Source organism: Hyaena hyaena, unplaced genomic scaffold, assembly GCF_003009895.1.
Source record: "Hyaena hyaena isolate Hyena2069 unplaced genomic scaffold, ASM300989v1 scaffold_255, whole genome shotgun sequence".
Lineage (NCBI taxonomy): Eukaryota > Metazoa > Chordata > Mammalia > Carnivora > Hyaenidae > Hyaena > Hyaena hyaena.
The window spans coordinates 2,058,473-2,071,410 of NW_024080888.1; the positions used below are offsets into that span (position 1 = coordinate 2,058,473).

Here is a 12,938-nt window from a genome sequence, read left to right on the forward strand (position 1 = left end):
GGGACTGAAAGAAACTGAAGTGTTTACAACCCCAGCAAGATTTGGAGAGAGAGTTGATTAAGGCTTAGCTTCATGAAATATTTACACATCTCTTGCGTGGGCTTTTGTTTGCTCTTGTTGGTGCTGCTGCATATTTTACTTTGATAATGCTTTGAGTGTACTTCTCCTGAATGTGCTTATTTTCCAGTTATAAACTATTCTTTCTTTTCCATTGTGTTCACCATTGGCCTGCCCTGAGTCTGGGAATAAAGACACATGAGTCACAGCATAAAGAAGAAAATCTACTCTGTCGCTATCTGTGAACGACAGGAGTTTGTATTAGGGAATGTTCTTTAAATAGAATCACCAAGAGCACTTTTCAAGTTTTAATGTGTTGAGGGGGGAATGGGTTGTTGATTCATAAACAGGAAAAGAGAGTAGTAGTCTCCATTGCAAGTCTAGATGTTATATTACTGGGATATATTTTGGAAACAGAGCAGAGGAACTCACGGTGAGCCACGGACAGTGTGCTGTGGTGTGGTGAGGCTTCACCTAATCACTAACTAGACTTTTATGAAAATGACGAGGACAAAAAAAAAAAGCTCATAGCTTCATATGGGAAATGGAGGCCTAAAGCATGACCTGGGTCAGATCAGTCTCAATTGGAGGATAGGGTGGGATCCAACAAGCTGTTTTGAAATTTGGGTATTTTTTAATTGCCTCAATACACTTGCCTTAATTATATGTCCCTGCAACATTTTCTTGACTGTACCTCAAATATACTTATGAGATACGGGTATCCTTCACTGTATGAATTCCCAGTCAAAAAATCTACAGCTTAACGGGAAGCGTTAAAATGTCAGTCATGGAATACAAAATCATAAAGGATTGGCCTTAGGGAATCAGGACACACAATTCCAGCCCCAATGCACACCTGAGTTCTTTCAGTGGTGGCAATTTGTGCCCTTTGTACACTCATTTATTGATTCACTCATGCATTCAATCCTGTTTATCTAGATCTCACCATGGTCCTAGTCTGTGGAACAGAAGAGTGAGCCAGACACAGCCTCTGCTGGCAGAACCGGGCAGGGAGTGAGTACCAGCTGGTTAAGTGCTCTGACAGGGCCTGTAGAGTGTGCTCTGGAAGTCAGGTCGTGGAGGTAGAGAGGACGAGGACCATGTGTAGAGACCCAAAGAACGAGAGGAACTAGTCTGGTAAAGAGAGAGAGGAGCAGTCCTGGTACAGGGACCAAATATGAAGAGGGCTGGGAACAACAGGTAGCTCTAGGTGGGTGAGATACTGAGAGAAGATGGAGATGAAAAGATGAGTGTGAAAGGAAGCAGATCCACCTTCACACTGAAGTCCTTCAGGCCTCTAACTCATCTGGTCAGTAAACCGTTTGACCTGGATGAGTTAGGTACGTGCGTACACACAGAGGCTCTGTGTTGTTCACATCACCCAACGATCTAGCCTTCAAATATCTAGAAATTCTATTCATTAATTTGTAATGACCTGATTAAATAGGAGACGTACCCTTGAAAAAGTCATAATCCTCTGTGTCTCAGTTTCTTCATCTGTGAAATGTCTACCCCCTACTTTGAATATTGTGAGAATAAAAGGGAAAGAGAGAATGGAGATTGGAGGTTTTTTTAATTTTTTAATGTTTTATTTATTTTTGAGAGAGAAATAGAGACAGTGTGAACAGGGGAGGGTCAGAGAAAGAGGGAGACACAGAATCCAAAACAGGCTCCAGGCGCTGAGCTAGCTGTCAGCACAGAGTCTGATGCGGGGCTCGAACCCACGAACTGTGAGATCATGACCTGGGCTGAAGTCGGACGCCTAACCAACTGAGCCACCAGGTGCCCTGAGATTGGAGTTTTATAGGATGCAGAGGATCTTGTTTTTATGTCAACAGTGCTCAGGGCAAAAAGATGGAAAGTACTGTATATAGTAGGGATTTCATCATCCCTGATGACTCCAAAAGGCAAAAATATGATGGTATGAAAAACTGGATAAAATAAAAAAAAGAGTAACTTAGAAACACGTGCTAAAGAGAGCCAAAAGGTCTCACACAATTTTTAAATTATGTCTTAAGTGAGGGAAATGTACATAGCAACCCCATGGTAATCAATGAGTGCCCTTCTAGAACTGGTCACAACCCACTGTGAAGTCAGTTTACTGGGTCTGATGGCATTTTTATTTTCAAAAAATGAAGTAGAGTAAAACAGAATAGAAGAATAAGTAAGTATAGTTCATGGAACTTTTTAATTAAATATATATCTATATGTATATATACACATTGGACTATGATGTAGAATGTATATCTTATTATGCATTGTGTTCCAAAAAGTCCAAAAGCCACACAAAGAAGAGATGCTTCCAGTTTGCAAGGCCCCAAGAGTCAACTAGGAGATCTGATATACAAGCATTTACACAATATTCTGAATAGCAAGATTAGTAGCAGACTTGGGAACTTCATTAATCCAGAAAGGCTTCAAGGAAGAAGTGGAATGTGCACTATTTTATGAAAGATGAATGGATCTGGGTGGGTAGTGAGAAAAGAGTGGTGATATATGAGGAGGAAGTAAAGAATGAGGGGAGGTAGTGTGAGATTTATTTAAGAATCATTTAGGGGCGCCTGGGTGGCTCAGTCGGTTAACGGTCCGACTTCGGCTCAGATCATGATCTCACAGTTAGTGGGTTTGAGCCCCGTGTCGGGCTCTGTGCTGTTTTGGATTCTGTATCTCCCTCTCTCTCTGACCCTCCCCTACTCACGCTGTCTCTCTCTCTCAGAAATAAATTTAAAAAACATTAAAAAAAAAGAATCATTTAGGAAAAAAAATGAGTATCAAGGTGGGGGAGAGAATCGTAGCAGGATTTCTGTTTAAACTAAAATATTAGCCGAGAGTTCTTATTTTATATATAAGATTTCTTTTCCTAATACTACTCCGTTAAGAAAATCTAGACAGAACGGCCACAACATCATAAATCTGTCATTTCCTGCCTTTAAAAAACTCTCATTTGCAATAATTTACTGGCTAGGCCTTGTTTCAGTTGAATTTAATGAACTATTGAAATTATGTGATATACCACATTGTAGCATGAACATTTCATTTCTCAGAACACAAGTACCATCACTGGCACAGAGAGGCAAGGGTGATCAAGTGACTGTCACATACTGAGCAAACTTTTCTGTTCTCTCCCTCAAGTCTCCTTTCCTGTGTGCCTTGTAGGTATAAACCCCATGTTAGAAACCAACGGCTTCTTAAAGATGAATCAGACCAGTTGGTACTCATAACCCCAAAAGAAAGGGCAGAACCTGCCATGTTTTATTTTTCAGTTGCTCTATGACTTGTTCAGCATTTTAGTTAAATATTTAAGTATGTTTGTATGCATTTTGAGAAATTGACATCAGTGTGTTAGGAGATAAAATCAGATGAGAAAGTCTTGTGCTTTTTAAAATGTTTGGTGGGCTTCTTTCACCTCTTGCTATCTTTCTTATGGAATAAAACAGCATTATGATATTAATACCCTTTTGAATAAAGTTACACCTTCAACCAGAAGAATAGTATAGGTTAAAACAGAGACTTGGGTACACAAATTCGTTAGTTTGGAGTTCAGTCAAATATGGAGATTCACTTTTTAATAAAGATATCCTGGACTCCTCTTTCATCTTCCTTCTCCACATCAGAATGTTTAGATTAGTGATAACCTAGCTTTGTTGCATAGGAGTCAAGTCTGGAATAATAAAAACATGTAGAGGCTGCATTTGAATTGAAAAGACATTCATTGAATTTCATGGGGGAAAATGTATATGAGCTCACAATTTAGCTTACTTACTGTCTTGAATGCCAGTGAGAAAAATTTTCACAGCTTTTTATTTGGGCTTATTGGAGTTGCCAACACAATAACAGCTTTCTGATTTTTCATGTCTATTATTAGATCATCGGCTTTATTTTAAAGCTAGCAGCTTAACTGGAGGCCTGAATTATTATTACCAGGCAATAATAACTGACCTTTAGTTGGAAGGCTAAATGCCGTGACCTATTGAATCTGAATCCGAATCTGAACGTAGGGCTTGTAAATCTATATTTTATGATGGTCCTAAAGTGATTCCAATAGCCAGGTTTGAACATCACTGTTCAGTCTTGCTTTTACTTACAGGGGAGACGAAAACTGATAGGTGAGCCCCAGATGAGTCAAGAACTTGTCCTAATTATTGTTAGAGCTGGGGCTAAAATCTAGACCTCTTCTTTCCAATTCTCTACCAATTCTCTGCTGAGGGGGGGAATGAACGGGGTCTGAAGAGAGGATACGAATGGAGTGGTGGGGGGAAGGGAATCTAATTATTCATGCAGCCCTTCCTCCAAAATTGAGAGTCAATGCTGTGAGCCTTTCTAAGTGACAATGCAGCTATCTCTGTCCCAGGGGTCTGATATGGCAGAAAAATTGTGGGCCTCAGCTGCGTGATCTGAGGCAAAGAGCCTTCTTGGCCTCACACACCAGATTCCATTTAAACATGTTAATTCCTGGGTCTTAAACCCGGTGGACACCCAAGCTAGTCCTACTGCTGTAGTCAGTATTTACAGCTTGTGACGCTTGCAGAAGCAAGCAAACCCTGAAAACACTCAAGGCTAGAGAGTAAAAATTCACAAAGTCACAGCACCTCCAGGGACCTCAGCACTCTTGCTAATTCAGTAACAGACAGCTGGACAGAGGGCTCCACTCCTCCTTAAAAAACACACGTTTCCATCTACTAATTTTCTGGGGGAAAAGGAGTTGCAGAGGATCTTTTTTAAGCCTGAATTGCAAATGGTCCAGCAAAGTGGGAGATCCAGTTCAGGGGGAGTAATCAAGATGTTTTATGGTGATAGACTCTTGATTGGTTTTTCAGGATATTGATTTCTAAATAGCCTAAATTTAAAACAACCATATTGTGTCTATGGGAGACTCTTCTTTTTCTATAGAATGTACAACTTTGGGTAAATTAAATGCTCGAGGGAGTAAAACATTTGTGTTCACTATATTTTCTGAGTAATCAGACCATCTTTTTTGTTTCAATTCTTGTTGGCATTTTTTTCCCCTAAAATGTAATAGTCTGTGCCTATGTGTCTGACTTAATAAGTATAACAGGAGATATCATCAGGATTCAGAATTTGGCATTGGCTCCAGATTTTCATTCCAAATTATGTCTGTGTAGGACAGAGCTGCTGAATATAATATAGAAATTTTTAATAATTTTTCATCTTTTTTACTCTGATGTGAATTTGTGTTCTCCTGATACACTTTTTAAAAATTGTTGTTCAAGGGGCAACTGGGTGTCTCAGTCAGTTAAGCATCCGACTTCGGCTCAGGTCATGATCTCACAGTTCATGGGTTCAAGCCCCGTGTTGGGCTCTCTGCTGTCAGAACACTGCCAGCTTAAGATCCTCTGCCCACCCCCTACGCCACCCTCTCTCTCAAAAATAAATAAACATTTTAAAAAGTTTTAATTATTGTTCAAAAATGCAAGAGATATTTGATTCATCGTGGATTCCAGTTTGTTGGACTTTGGTGATTGCTTTTGCTGTTACATCATTTTGAAATGCTCCGTCCTTCATCCTAAATTAGCTTCTCAATCTCCTCAAAACATGGTTTAAAGATCATTTATTTCAGTAAACCCTCTGCGATTCTTATGCCCTTTCTTTAACTCCTTTCTTATACATAGCATGAATTTTTAATTTGCACTTCATTATATTTTTTCTAAGCATGACTTTCTTTGAATCCTATAATTTATTTCTCCTTGAAAAATGCAGGTAAAAATGAAGTAATTAGAATTTTAATGCTAATGAGGATTTTAATCAGCGCTAAGGTTAATAAATGGATATGCATTTTCCCTTGCATCCTTCAATGAGTAAAAATTGCCTATGACAAATGAGTGTGGAGGTTTGGTGTTGTTTTCATGTTGAACATGTTCCGAAAGCAGTCACAGAATAGAAATCTGTCAATGTCAGGGTCAGGGGCTGAGCTCTCATTAAGTGGAAATGCCTATGCAATCTCCTTTCACATGGGGTTGGTTTTGTGTCTACACCTATAGATTCTCAGAGCAGAAGAATCCTTAGCCATGAGCATCTGAGAGGCCTGGTACACTTCACTTAACCTGCCCAAACTTCAGGTTTGAGATATATGTACCAGGTCAGAAATTAAAACTGGCACAGTGTGTGGGTCCATCAGGAAGATCATGTTTTGTTTGGTTTGCAGGCATTTATTTTTAATTAAGCCAGTATTTAAAAATCAAGAGATATATTATAAAAAATGAAACACTGATACATATTCTCTGGGTGGGAGCTAAATAACAATATGTACTACCTCTTTATTTCACTATAGTCCCCACTGCTCCTTACTGTCTCTCTGACACTGAGGCTTCATAGAAGTCGCTTGTGCTCAACAACTTCATTTAATAGGTATTGAGTTTCTGAAGTCTGAACTAGATGTTTTCTAAGAATCCCCGAGCCCTCCAGTGCTGGGACCTTACTCATGAAACTGATGTTACTCTACAAAGTAGAGTAGACATTGCGGTCAATGTCGTTAACTCCCGTAAACTATAATGAGAGTCTAAAAAGTTTCCATCATCAAAATATGCAGATTGTGCAAAAGGTTAATGAATACAAATTGGGTTGACATGGTCTATTAGTAAGAGAGTAGTGAGGTTTTTTTTGATGCTTACTTGTTTTTAACTATCCCTCATTTGGCAGCAAGTGAACAAATCAACCATATAAATAAATAAACAAGAACAGTTTATTTATTCTTTAATCAGTAGCTACAATTTTACATCAGAATGCTTTATGTGTTTTTAAATGCATCATGTCTTTATGTTAAGTAGGACTTTTTAGCTATATGCCAAACTTGTCTAGCCTCCTGAAAGCCCAGAGCGTATCTCAGTCTTCCAAGTAATGGTGCATTCTATTTAGTAGGGGTTGCAATTGAGAACAGACTGTCAGAAGTAGTATCAACTCTTATCCCAGTTTGTGGCTGTGTCTTTAACAGCTGAGAAATGTTCATCTAACAATGGCAGTTGGCTGTGCTTTTCACTCATCCCTGAGTTCACTACACAGTGTGGCCACTGGATTGTGTGGAACTGGTCTATTACTATGGCTGAAAATGAGCTGACTGTGTCACAATTGATTCATTCACGTTGGAAATAAAGACAAATGCCCTTCTGAGACAATAGGATGAAAACCTCAGCCAGATCTCGAAAACAGAGAAAGCTCTTAATTAATAGCTCTCTGAAATCGCATTCTTGCTCAACTACTGCTGCCACTTTTCTTCTTCATGCACACTTCGCTGCGTACCACCCCCACACCGTGCCACCCACCTCGTTTCTAAAAACATCCTCACATCAAATTATTAATCCCAAAGTGTCGATGCTTCAGCAGCTCCACTCTAAGAAGACAGGGCTGAGAATAGTATCAGTAGAAGCCAACAGAGGACACGGGGCTACATTGACTCTCTGCTTTCTTTGCACGGAATGCATTTCCTTGTAGAATGATGTCCACGTCTTCATATCACCTAAAATGTATTGACAACATGTAAGAGACCATAGGTGTTAAAATTCTCTTGAGGGTCAAGGTAATTTTTTCTTAGTGATTTGAAATAACATAAAGTTAGTTACACTAAAACTTTCATGCTCTTATGAAGAATTATTCTCCTATTCCCCTGGTGGTTATTTGGATGTTTAAAATTGTAATGGTGAGTTTTTTAAGATCATCCCTCTGGGGTTTGTGACTTTTGAGCAGTGAGTCTAACTTTCAGAGAGGGATGATAAAAGTTAATAACGTGAGCCTGATGGATTGGGGATATGTCACCTACTTCTGCTTTGCAGATGAAATAAAAGCATTCCTCAACCTGGAAATAGGATTTTATTTAGGAGATGAAGTAGAGAACGTGAAAGGGGGCCAGCTAAAGCTCTGATTTAAGGGAGACAGATGCTTGGATTATTTAATAAATTTGTATTGAGTACTTGATATATATGTTAGGCCCTGAGCTATGTGTTAGGGATTCAAAAATGAATAAAACATAGTCTGAACTCTCAAATAATTCCCAGACTCATGGCCTAGATAAACATATTAATAAATATGGCTCAGCAAAGTTAGAGTGGGTTCTTTGCCTGATGAGGATACTTGGGAATTCCCCTTCAGCCTAACAACCAGGCTTCTTTCTCTGTCCCAAACAGACCTGTCTCTTCCTTCCTCTAGGCCCTAGCAATTCACTTAATTTCCGTTCCCCTTCAGAGCTTCGCCACCTGCTCACCACACCTGGGTTCCTTTCTTCAAGCCAGGCCAGCTTGAAAACTAGAGGAAGCCTTCCCACGCTACACTTCCTTAAAGTCGTCAAAAATGAAAAGGTAGACATATGTATTTTCAACTTCATCCTGTTAAAAACAACTGAAAAACAGAGGAGAGCAAATGTGACCAAGATGGGGAAAGTATAAGATTAAGAAATCTTCTAGGTTTCTGTGGGCAGCTAGTTTATATACTGTAGGAAATTTCCTCCCCATGAAAATACCAGAACCTCAATGTAACTTCATTGCCCCTCATTTTTTTTTCTATTCAAGAAAACATCTATAAATGCAAGTGAGATAAATGAGAGTAACATTATTATAGAAATTGCTTCATCACCAAGATCAACGTAACTCACATTACAGAAAACTGCTCTAAATTAGTATTTTAATAAATCATTTGCTGTCATTGGTACTTTACCATTGCTTATAAATGGTTTGTAATACCCCAGTGTATTTTAAGGCAAGTGAAAGGCCGCTGTTTGGGATTATTGCTTAGACTTGCAAGAATCACCTCCACCCTTGGAAGATGATCTTGAATCAGATCATTATTGGGGAATGTACCCATTTCGGGTTACTGAAAACACTTGGGGGTTTTTATAGTTGTTGGGTGAAATATAGCCTGCATTCATCCTTATCCTTTCCTCCTAACATGGTGCTTATCACTCTTCCCTGGTCTTCCTCTCCAGGGTTAAGACCCTAGAGTTTAAGTGGTAAATCACATCTCTGGAATGCCTGGTGAGTGATTCCATTTTTGTGTTCACTCCTGCTGAGAAGAGAACTTTCTTGCCTTGGCACCCAGAATGTAGCAGCACAGGGGAAATAAGAGAAGAGGCAGTACCTAGATTTCAGAACTAATGATGGTAAGTAAAAAAGAATGAAAAACCAAGCAAGCACATGGGGAAGAGGAAGTAAGTTGAGGTAAAGGAGCATCAAGAGCCCAAGGGAACCACTCAGGGCACTTTTGCTATCTTGGTTCTAGGACATAAGAGAACCCTAGTACATTTCTCTTCATCCGTTTGCTTTCCACTGTAAGGAAATGGGTGATGGATATATGACAGATCTGTACAGTTAATAAACTCAAACTCTTTCAAAACTTCATTCTTTAGGCTTTTCTGCTAGTGACATCTTGCTAAATCCATTTCTCATTTAAACAAATCTATGAGATTTGTACTTTTACTTCCCTCATTTTAGAGATGAGGAAACAGATTGAAAACTTGCCCAAGGTCTCTCAGATAGTATCTGACTCAACTGTGTGTAGATTCAGAGCCATCTAACTTCAAAGGTCACAGGCTTCAGTACTATACCATACTGTAATGTATCAACATTATTATTATTACTACTGGGTCAAAATCACAGAATAGGTTGGATTTTATAGCCTGATTTTTCTATCTCGAATTTCATTTTGTGTTGCTGAAAAACGAAATTGAAAGCTTGTAAAACAGAGATAAGGCATTTTTTTAAGCAAACAAGGTGAATTCAAGGACAAACATTTTAGGTTAAAACTTCATAAATCATTGTGTAGGTGGCTAAATTGAAAAATAAAAATGTTTCTCAAAATATCCAGGTGGCACATATGTTCAACAAACAACATTTCTTTGTTTCTCAAGAGAAAAACTAAATACCTATCAGATAGTCACGTGCACACACATGTGCACACACACACACACACCCCAAGAAAAACAAAGCATGTGTCTGTGTTTAGCCCTACCTGTGGACTTTGGACTTAGACACTATTTATAGAACTAGTGTTTCCGTGATTGATGTTTTAATCATAGATATGAAAGTTGAGCAATTCCTCATTTTAACTGGCAGCTAAGTGTTCTAGCTCAAATTAAAGGCTGAAAAAAAATCCAGTCTATGTACAGAAGGCTCATTTGAGAGAAGTTCCTTCTTAAAACTATATTTCTAATAAATGAATGATAGTTGACAGGTAGATGAATATATATTATCTCTGTCCATTTTGAAGATGAAAATCCACTAATTGTTTTTAAAGCCGTGACTTCTGCCTTAATTTATTTTTTGTTCCTTAATAAGCAATTGATTTTTTCCAGTTAAAAAATAAAAGCAGAAGTCACCTGCAGGCATTGGTCTTATTACTGGACTCTTGTCATCAATCTGGAATGTACTTACCATGAATAACACTTTGTGTTGTTTCAAAATCTGAATTCTTTGTTCCAGGAGATGGTGTGGGAAAGTGCACTAGTTTTCAAAATGCAGGAGATTTTGATCAGTGACCTGTAAGATGATCTCAGATGGTATACAGGTTTACTTTTTATTTTAATAGTTATGAATTTGTTTTATTTTAAAAATATATTAAAAATAAATTTAAAGGTATCTTTTAAAAATATAGCCTATAGTATATTTAGCATATGGTATATTTTTTAAAATTTATTTTAAAATAAATTTATGTTTAATATTTTTAAAATATACCATATACTGAATATACTATATACTATATAAAAATATATTACTAGCACATCGAAACTGTTACTTTGCAGAGAGAGCATTTCTTTAGACTAGGCTAATATTTTCACCTAGTGTACCAATTAAAGTCAATAGAATAAAAAGTATTAAGTAAAAAATAGTTTAGATAAGAAGCACCATAAGGCAAGAATCATGAAAGTGGCACACACATGTCACAATCTGTTAAAGTGGTACTTGAAATCATGTCATTGCCCAAGGCACTTCAGGTTCTTCCTAGAAATGAAAAGTTTGGTCCAGAAATTCCTAAGAACAATTCTAGTTTTAATGTCTAAGTTTTAAAACAGTCTTTCTTTTTTCTTTTCTTTTTTTTTTTATTCTCTCTTGGGCCTCTTTGTTTTCTGCATTTGAGGTCTCTTTAGCCTTTTCTGGAACTTGGAGATGCCCTTCTTATCTCCCCCTCTCCATCACCACCAATAATTTATTCATTCATTTGTTCACACATGTATTCATGGGACAAACATACTGTGGAGAATTTCCATAGTAGGTTTTGTTGTAGACATGCAAGAAAGCTAGAGGTCTATACTCTCTGACTTCCGTGTGAAATGAGTCTACATGTCCATGATTCCCATTGAAGTTAAAGTCGTTGAAAGCCCTGGACTTCTGACATAATTTTTTCTATGTACTTCCTAAATGACTTAGAGATCTTCATTGGAAAGTCCCTTCATTGATAAAACACATTGTCAAGGCTCATATTACAAATTTAAAACGTGTGTTGTACAAATCCTAAGTAGGATTATACATGAGAATGGACAAAAAGTGTTTTATATTTCATAGTTAGAAAGGTCCAGTTCTTGGGCTGTTTTGAATACAAAGGGAAAAATTAGTACTTTCATGATTTGTTGAAATGTTTATTTATTTTTGAAACAGAGAGAGACAGAGAATGAGTAGGGGGCAGGCAGAAAGAGAGGGAGACACAGAATCCAAAGCATGCTCTAGGCTCTGAGCTGTCAGCCCAGAGCCCAACATGGGGCTTGAACTCCCAAACCATGAGATCATGACCTGAGCTGAAGTTGGACACTTAAGTGATTAAGCCACCCAGGCACCCCAGTACTGATTTTTGAGTAGAGGGTAATGTATCTTTGGTCAGTTAGAAGTTTTTACAAGTTTGAGTGAAATGAGAAATTTTAGCATTTATCAGTTTTTTATTGAGGGAGGAGTTGAGTTTCAGTGGCATTTATTATTTTTCTATATAATTTACCCCCCAGACAAGTGGTTAAGGTATAACTATTATTATGCCTGCTTTTCTCTGGAATTTGTCCTTGAGAAACATTGTGAAAATGTTGTAATGCACCTGGATGTGGTGAGTATAAATTGTCACAACTATCTATGTAATGTCAATAGAGCTGTTTTATGCTTGCCAGCAATTCATAAGATTTTTGAGAAGGATATAGCTGTGGTTTCCTGCTGGAGTTTCTATATAATAGTGAGACAAGTATCAGAGGATGCAGTTGGTTGTGGTTGCTTGCTCATACACTGCTGCTTTTTTCTTTTTTTGTAAAAAACAGGAAGCTGAAATTTGCTCTTTACGTAGTTCAGTCAATGTTTAATAAGGTCTTATCTATGTGCTAATATGTAAGGATGTAAAGACGAAAAGAGGCTTCTCTGCCTTTAAAGACCACAAAACCTTACTATTAAGAAATATTAAAGAGTTTGAAACACTTGTGACAGTATTTATCTACTCTCAGTACACATACAGTGTGATAAAAATGGATTGCCTGAAATTGTTTTCAAATTTGTAATGTTTATGTTTTACTACGAGTAGATCTAACTTTCCAAGTGTCACATTAAGACGTATTTTGAAGAAACAACTAGATGCCTCAGGTAGGGTTTTTGTTGTTGTTTTCAGAGAGAAGGAGCACACATGAGAGCCAGGAAGAGGGGTGGAAAGAGAGAGAATCTTAAGCAGGCTCCAGGCTCAATGCAGAGCCAGTGTAGGGCTCAATCCCACGAACCTGGGATCCTGATCTGAGCTGAAATCAAGAGTCATAGGCTCAACCGACTAAACCACCCAGGCGCCCCTATCATAATTTTTTTTAAGTCTGGCACAGAAAGACTATTTGTAACTAAGTACATATTCTGAATAGAAACCATTTAATGGAAGCCGTATCCATTAGGAAAGCAGAAACACTAGATATAGCATAATGCATTTATTAT

At 37.9% G+C, this 12,938-nt stretch overlaps 1 protein-coding gene across 3 annotated transcripts in view; it reads left to right on the forward strand.

Annotated features, from left to right (window-relative positions):
* Positions 1-12,938, forward strand: part of GPRIN3 (GPRIN family member 3) — a 64,786-nt gene that overhangs the window by 1,505 nt on the left and 50,343 nt on the right. The window lies entirely within an intron of this gene.